Genomic DNA, 8,573 nt, shown 5'->3' with positions numbered 1-8,573 from the left:
CTACCAGCATCTGTATAAGACCCTTGTCCACAGGTCTATGGCCGATCCCATGTCTTTCAAGATGAGTCTTCTGGAAGCTTCCAAGTAAATATGATTTCAGCCAAAAACCCCAGCCCAAGAATGGGAAGTGATATTAATGAATGTCTTGTTTGAGAAAATGCAGGCACTATTCTGTCCCCTGACACAACTCCATTTAAACCTCGATTGGAAAACCAAGTGGGATTGACTTTAACAAAATGCTGGATCTGTATTTGTGTAACTCCGTTGTCTGTTTACTGACTACTTGTTCTCTTCGCTGAAAATGGAGGGGCTACAAAGAGGATTTGGGCTTTTTGTGTGAAGTGCTGTGGTGATTTATTTCAATGGATATTTAGAAATAGTCACCTTTAGAAAGTACTTTTGGAATGAAGAAAACTCCAAAGTTATAAGTGCATCTGTAATATTCTAAAAAAAGCAGATATATCCACACAAGTACAGTATTGCTGTCTCTACACTACCTGCTTTCTTATAATATAGTATTTACTTGTTTACTATCAGTGGCTATTTAGTTCCCTTGACAGATAAGAATGATGAGATTTGGTTTTATGAAGTCATGTATAGAAATGCACCTCAGGGTAGTGTACAAGCCAAAGCAATAACAAACCACAATACACTCAGTTAAAAAAAAATAATGTTAAGGTTTTGCACTAAGTACGCATAGTGAAATGGAAACAGAGGAGAATAAAGATAAAGAAGGGTAAAGATTTAAATATAAATAAGGATAAAGAACCTACAAGACCACAGACAGAGTAAGACACATAATGAACTGGAAATGGTTTTGTGGTAAGGGTCTCTTTTGTAGGAAATGCTTAATTTTAAAAGACAAATACAGTTATTAGAAGAGAAAGACACTATCAAATTTTTTAAAAGTTTTGTAATTAAAAAAATTTCTTGCCCTTTTTAAAAGAAAAAAAAAAAAAACCAAACAAAAAACCAAACCCAAAACTTGCTTACACCTATGGACCAGTAATTACTTATGCACACTGTAATATCTTCTTTCTCAGCCCAAGAAATTATGACAACCTACACTTAAGATATTCATCTGGGAAAAGATTTACATTTGTGGTCTGAATTGGAGCAGAAGATCTTATTTTGGGTATCTCGGATAGATTTAAAAACCCAAATCCTTTGTGGGTTAGAGGTCTCTCATTCTCTTCCCCTCCCACTCCTCCCTCCCAATTTTCAAGGGAAAATAAAAGCACTACAAATAATTACATATTAATATAATCTTGATGTAGAATAGTATTAGAAGAAAGATTTCTCTGAGCCTTCTTCACTGTAATCCTGTGTTCCATGCTTGTCAGTGCAGGAAAAGGGTACATAGTCAGGGAGAGAGTGCAAGTAGCCTTCCTGCTGCTTAAGACTCATTAAATAATTTTCCTTTGCACCCCTGCATCTAGGATGGAGTTGGAAATGACTGATTGTTTGGCTGATTTTCACTGATCAGTTTGCTAATCTGTTTGCTGGTTTATGTGTTTGTTGGAAGCAAGTGATTAATACATCACCAGATACATCTTTTACAATCTTTTGAAAAAAGTCGGAAAAGCCTGAAGTTAGCATAAACTAAATGGAAGGAGATTCTCTATTTGTTCATAATTTCAAGGTTTTTTCTATCCAGAAAATTGTTGAGTATTTTTTATTTCCTAGATTCTTACCAGGTTATACTGCAAAGTATTTCCCTGGATGTTTCTGAGCATCTTTCTCCTGTTGTCTGGTTCACCCATGACTGCAGGTTTCTTATAAGAGCAGACACTTTCACTTATATTCAGCTCCTTCCCTATCTAGACCTGATGAAATCTTTGTCTTCACAAAGAAGGTGTACGAAAGGCAGAGCAGGTCTTTCACAGCTCAGGAGCAGCATAGCAGCATCTCTGATATTTCTGTTTTCTGTTCCATAAGGAAGTTTTGTGGTTTTTATTAAATGTTTGCTGTGAATTAAAGGTAGTGTATATTCTAATATCATCAGCTAACTATGAAAACCACCATATTGTGAAAACGGTAACAATTATTGGGATAGCAACAGATAAAAAATTCAAACACCCTTGCCCAAATTACATAGCTGTTCATAAGCATCTGTATTTTACTGCAGTCCAAGAGAATGGTTAACATTTACACAAATCTATTAGATTATCAGTTTATTCTTTTCTATTTAGAAAAGAAATAATTTCTCTTAAGCCCAAAGTAAGAATGGTTTGGGTTTTTTTTTCTTCCTCTGTGTAAGACAAGGTGCAGGTGGAACTCCTCCACCAGGCTTTTGACTTCTTCACTCTTTTCAAATGATGTGTCAGTCACTTCCTTACTCTCTGCAGGCTGTTTGCAAGCTACCTTGATCATTGTCTTCAGCATCACCTTTTGAGCCCAAATCAGTTATAGTGATTTCCCCACTGTGTACAGTATTGCTACCAGTACTGGATCCATGGAGCATTGCTTAACTACTCTTTTAAACTAGGTTTCTCACCACTGATCTTTCAAAACTGTTGGTAAAAGTGTGTCGATTTTTTTCAAAAGATAGTTTATTTCTTCTCACACCACATATGTTGACTTTTCTCATGCTGTCTTTATGGCCTATTTACCATAAAAGAAAAATAAACAACAGTGGAAACAGGCTTATGCATATAGAAATGAAAAGGTGGCTGAAATAACAACAGTTCTGAAACTTCATGTATATAACAAGCTCCATAGCCTCTGCTATAGGAACAAGAAAATGTTAAAATTGAATTAATCTGCTCTTAAACCAAGTATTTGGTAAAAAAAAACAAACAAAAAAAAAAACAAACAAACAAAAAAAAAACAACAAAACCAAACAAACCCTGGGTGGGGTTTAATACATTGTGAAATATTCTGTGAACAGCACATTCTGTGACTTAGCTTCTTGTTTTAGTGAAAGCACAGCATGGCACTTTTGGAAACATTTTCCTAGTTTGCCTTAGGTAGCTCCTGCTGAGCAGAAGAGGATAAGAACAGCCAACAGAAGATGACAGAAGCCTCCTTACAGCTCATAGTCTGAATTAGGTTTTTCTGATAGAGAGAGACTCTCGTCACTGAAGACTTCTCTGTCTCATGTCCTTCCCAGACATAATTCATAATGTCCCAGGATCCAGAAAAGAGCTGTAACAAGGCATGAGTCAAATTAAGACTCACGGCTTTTTGCACCACCTTATCCTTATATTTGCTTTGTTCAAAGTAAAAAGTGGAAAATAATTTTGTTGAGAAACGAGATGTTTAGCTGAAAGTCCTTTTGCTGGCCCCTATTACCGATGGCAGATTGCAATTTTTTTTCAATTTTTTTTTCCAATTTACATTCTGAAGCATCCTATTTTTTTTTTTTAAATTTGTTTGTGTATGTTTTTATATAACTGTTCTATAGGGATTTCTAAAGTCTGCCAAATTGTTATACAGTAGAGGAGATGGTAATTGCTATAGCACATAGCCTTGTGATTATTCTGAAAGCAGTTATGGTTGAGGGCAAACTGTAGAGAGATGTTTTTAAGAAAAAATGTTATCAAGATTGTTTAAAAATAAATCAAATGATAAATAAGAAATTTATTGCAGTAAATTTGGGGAAGCAGTTTCTACAGAAACAGAAGACACAAGAAAACAATAACTGTTCAACTGAGTTTGTTCAGTTATCCTCCCAGGCTGGACTTGTCAGTGGAATTATTGAAGCAGACCATAAAATCCCTCAAAATGTTATCTGATAACAAGCCTCCCAGAAGCTCATGAACAATCTTCACTGTCTTTGTGAGATTAAATAAACCAGCTGGGACTCACTAAAAATGGTTCATAGTATACAGTACTGTTAGTAGATAGTTTCCATTAGCAGTAGTTTGTCACAAAACTGCTCTGTACTGTTTGTTACAATCACTGAATCTTCTTAGACATATTTTTAGGAATACAATAAAAATGCTTCATAATACCCATGTGTGTAAAAAAAACATTGACATCTTAGTCTATGCCAAAAAACGTTGGCAGTCAAACCTGTTCATCAGTGTAACATTTTGAATTCCAAATTTCTGCAGTAATTTTATTGGTGGTTATCAGAGTACTACAAATTTGGTTGCCTTCATTTGTGTGTAAAATTCCAATATTATCTGCTAAAAAAAAAAAAAAATGTAATTCATCTGCAGCAAAAGTATTTGAGCACATGTTAATTCTGAGCATGTAACATCAAGGTATTCAGTTGAACACATATATATCTTAAGCATATACATTCTCTAATCATAGGGGGTTTTGCTGGATCAGGACCAGAATACACAGGGCATTACAAACCAAGTCTGTGGGCAAATCCACTGAAATAAACATTAAACATCTGCTTAGCTGCTGTGTTGGATTGTTGCCTTTCAGTCCGGTTGGGTATTTTTTACTAGTTGTCATTAGAATTCAATAACTTTTACTTCAGTTCTCATAAAATCATCAGGCTGTATACTCTGATTTTATTTTGATTATCCTACCACTAAAAGGATCTGGGTGTCTACAAGATACATTGTGAAAGTTTATTTTTTTTAAAATGACAAAATAATTTATGCTTTGACTTTAAAAAAAAATGTTTAAAAGAATCATTCCTGAGAAGCAATCCTTTACTGTTCGTACATAAAATGTAACAGTGTATATTCAGTTTTTAATTAGGATTCTTACAAACCTCTGATCTTCAGAAAACAAGAGTAATAGTTTCAATTCAAGTGTACAGTTCCTAATGTCCAGCTGAAACCATCATACGATTGTTTTCTGATATGACTTTCATCTTACATTTTTAAAAGCAAGATAGAAGATTTTTTGGAAAACATCTATAACATTGATAGGGCATAATATCAGGTCAGTTACATATATATATATCAATCACCATTCAGTGACAGTATATTGTAGATATTGTAGGAGTACTAGAAGCATTAGTTCAAATTTTAAAATTGGAGGTCTAAATTTCATCCAAACGTTATGTGCCCATAAAAACATTTGTCAAATCCATCTCTTTTCCCTTAAGCTCTTCAGTTACAAAGACAATAATCCAGCCGCTTGCACATAGAAGCAGATGTTATGAATATAAAAAGAATATTTAGGTGCACAAGTAACACGATAACTAGTCTAGAAGGCATTGGGACTGGTGAAGATTGAAATTTGTGGAGAGTTTACTCCACAATCCGAACAGCCAGTGTAAAATTCTGTTCTCCACACAAATAATCCTCTTCACTGTACATATTTCCACTGTACCAGAGAAATGGTGTTTGTTACAGAGATTTTGCTTGCAGTGTTAGATAGCCTTGGCCCAGGTCATAGAAAGTTTCATGATGAGAACAAAAACCTTGAATGGATTTGATAGTCTGTGGGGAGGCAAAATAGGGCAGAAAGGATAAACTTGATAATGTTTGTGATTGCTTGTGCTGTGGAGAAAAAGTACTGGAATATTTTATACTAGGTGGAACTTCCTAAGTGTTAAAGATGTTATATCCACCTATATGGAGTTACAACACTCCAGATGAAAAGTGATGTGTGTGAATCACTGAAGTCAGATTATTTTCAGACGAGATGCACTGCAATAAACAAGCTAAAGGCAGTACTTCACCAGAAGGATAACATAACTGCATCACTGATTCTCGGACAGCTGAAGGTTGTTGGTTATCTAATTTAGGATTAACTGTCGATGTTGTGGTGGGTTGACTTTGGCTGGCTGCCAGGTGCCCACCAAGCTGCTCTATCAGTCCCCCTTTTCAACAGGACAAGGGGAGAAAAATATGATGAAAAGCTTGTGGTGTGAGGGAGGTCACTCACCAATTACCATCAAAGGCAAAATAGGCTCTACTTAGGAAAATTAATGTAATTTATTGTCAATTAATAGCAGAGTAGGATAATGAGAAATAAGAAAAAATCTATAAACACCTTCCCCCACACCTCCCAGGCTTAACTTCACTCCCAATTTTCTCTACCTCCTCCCCCAAGCAGCACAGGGGGATGGGGAATTGTCGTACCTTTCTCCTCATGTTCCTCCCCTGATCCAGCGTGGGGTCCCACCTATGGAAGACAGTCCTTCACAAACTTGTTTCAACATGTGTCCTTCCCAAGGGCTGCAGCTCCTCAAGAACTACTCCAGTGTGGGTCCTCACAGGGTCACAATTCATGACAGAAGACTTGCTCCAGAGTGATCTCCTCTCACTCCGCAGGCTGCAGTTTCCTGCCAGCAGCCTGCTCCAGCGTGGGCTTCCCACGGGGTCACAGCCTCCTTGGGGCATCCCCCTGCTCCTGCGTGGGGTCCTCCCCGGGCTGCAGGTGGGTCTCTGCCCCCCCATTACCCCCCAGGGGTGCAGGGCACAGCTGCCTCCCCATGGGCTGCACCACGGCCTGCAGGGGAACCTCTGCCCCGGTGCCTGCAGCACCTCCTGCCCCTCCTCCTGCACTCACCTTGGGGTCTGCACAGTTGTGGCTCTCACATGTTCTCACTTTCTCTCTCAGCTGCTGTTGCACAGTAGTTTTTACCCTTACCATTCAAAATGGTGCCATTTCTATGTACTCTTCAAAATGTCCTCTCTGTGTTTTCATTGGGACATCATCCTTACTTCTGTTTGGTTTAAACCAATTTTTCTTCACCCATCGACTGTTCTCATGCAAGTAGTATGCAACCTAACTGACAATGTTTGGTCATATGTGATGGATAGCCCTGCTATTTCCATATATGCATGTCAAAGTTTGCTGCTTTGTCCCACAGAAATACTCTGTAAGCAAATCCTTAATCACAATGTATTTAACGTTTCATTTTTCCTGACACCTATATCTTCTTCTATTGTTTCCATAGTTTCAGAAAAGCTCTCCCTGGATGGTGATGTGTAACTTTGTAATGATCTCTTTGTGAGCAGGCTATTATTTACTAGTTGTGTATACTGCACCTCACACAACAGGGAGCCAAACTTTTGAAATGTTCAGATGCTTCAATAATACAAATTGTAAATAGTAAAAAAGCAGTGTTAGCAGCATACAGTTTAACAGATCTATGAAGGGACAGGTGAAAAAAGCACAGATGAAATCAGCACTGGATATATCATGAAACAGTGCCCAACATCAGTTCATTGTAGTATTGCATGAATATCACACTACTGGTTTTTAATGATTAACGAGCTTGCAATTTAGGTGTGGTGAGATGATTTATGTTAATTATTTCATTTTTTTATTAGGAAAACACTTGGGAATATTTGGATTTCTGAAGAATTCCAGAAGGATTTTGCCACAGAGTATCTCTCTCTTCAATATTTTCCTCCTCACTCTTTTCTCCCAAACCACAGAAGTCAAACTTTTGTGGAAAGATGTTTCAGCATGGTAAAAGGAAAGAGAAAAATAATGTGGCTGTACTGACCATGCCTTTCACATTCTAATACATTTTGGTCCAGAGGAATAGGTTTGCTACTCCTTTAATCTGTTCAGCACAAAACATTGGAACTGTGCATTTATCCTGGAGACTGTAATACAGGTATGTAATTAAGTGTAAATGTCATGTCTCTTCTCTGTGGATCTCATACAGGGGATCAGAACACACCTTTGAATTCATCTTTCTTCTTTAGAAACCTAGTTGGTCAAGCTACCACACGAATATTGTCAAAGGTCCAGAACTCGTTCCCATGAACTCCGGGTGTTAAATGGTGACTGATCACAAATGTCTATGGAGAACAAGGACGCTTTTCCTCCTTCATGATAGACAAGATTTCACCATTCCAAACATTTTTGCAGCTTTTAGGCTGTTAATGCAAGTTCACATTACTTAGAAAAGTATCTGGCTTTTGTCATGGGGAATGGGCAACTTCAGTGACAAAACAAAGGGAACTGGAACTTTGAAGTGTGGAAAATTCTTGTGGCAGCAATAGATGTGTAATCATCAGAGGCAGCAAGAGGTTAATGTTCACTGCTGTTTCAGTAAGTGACTTTCAGTACGGTGAGATTTCATTGTATAGAAGCTAATCCAGTTTGCTGTTCTGAAGGCAGGAAAGAATTGGCTGAGTTAGGTACCTGCAATTAAGAGAGTTGACTGAGCTTATATCTTTAAAGCAGGAAAAAAAGGAAGAAAAAAAGTACAATGTACATGCTGTTCCTACCATCAGAACAAGTATTATTATTGCACATGTGTGCAACTTTTGTAATATTTCTATTTTTAAGCAATTCTGAAGTGCCAGATCCATCTATTTTCTGGCTTCACTTGAGCAACTCTGAAGCCAAAGATGTTGGCATCCTGAATGTTTTAGAAAGCCTCAAGTTTTGCAGAAACTTGTTCTTTGACCCTGACAAATGGTGGGAAAAATAAATACATTCTGTACAGTTTTGGCATAGAAGTTTCATTAAAGATTTGTGAATAAGTCCCTTGGAACATAAATGAACTCCACAAATAACTTAAGTCACAAGATCCAATAGTTGGATGACTGCCAAAATTCAGCAAGAGTTTTCAGGTTGACAGTGCAGCACTGGCAAAGGTAATTGTGATTTAAATTAAGAACAGAATTCTCTTTAAAAAATTATATACTACTAATAGTTTAATAAAGTACTGGGGGGGGGGGGGTTTTTTT

The sequence above is a fragment of the Athene cunicularia genome (assembly GCF_003259725.1).
Source record: "Athene cunicularia isolate RWA chromosome 3 unlocalized genomic scaffold, athCun1 chr3_part1, whole genome shotgun sequence".
NCBI classification, from domain to species: Eukaryota; Metazoa; Chordata; class Aves; order Strigiformes; family Strigidae; genus Athene; species Athene cunicularia.
Note: the sequence above shows the minus strand (reverse complement) of the source record.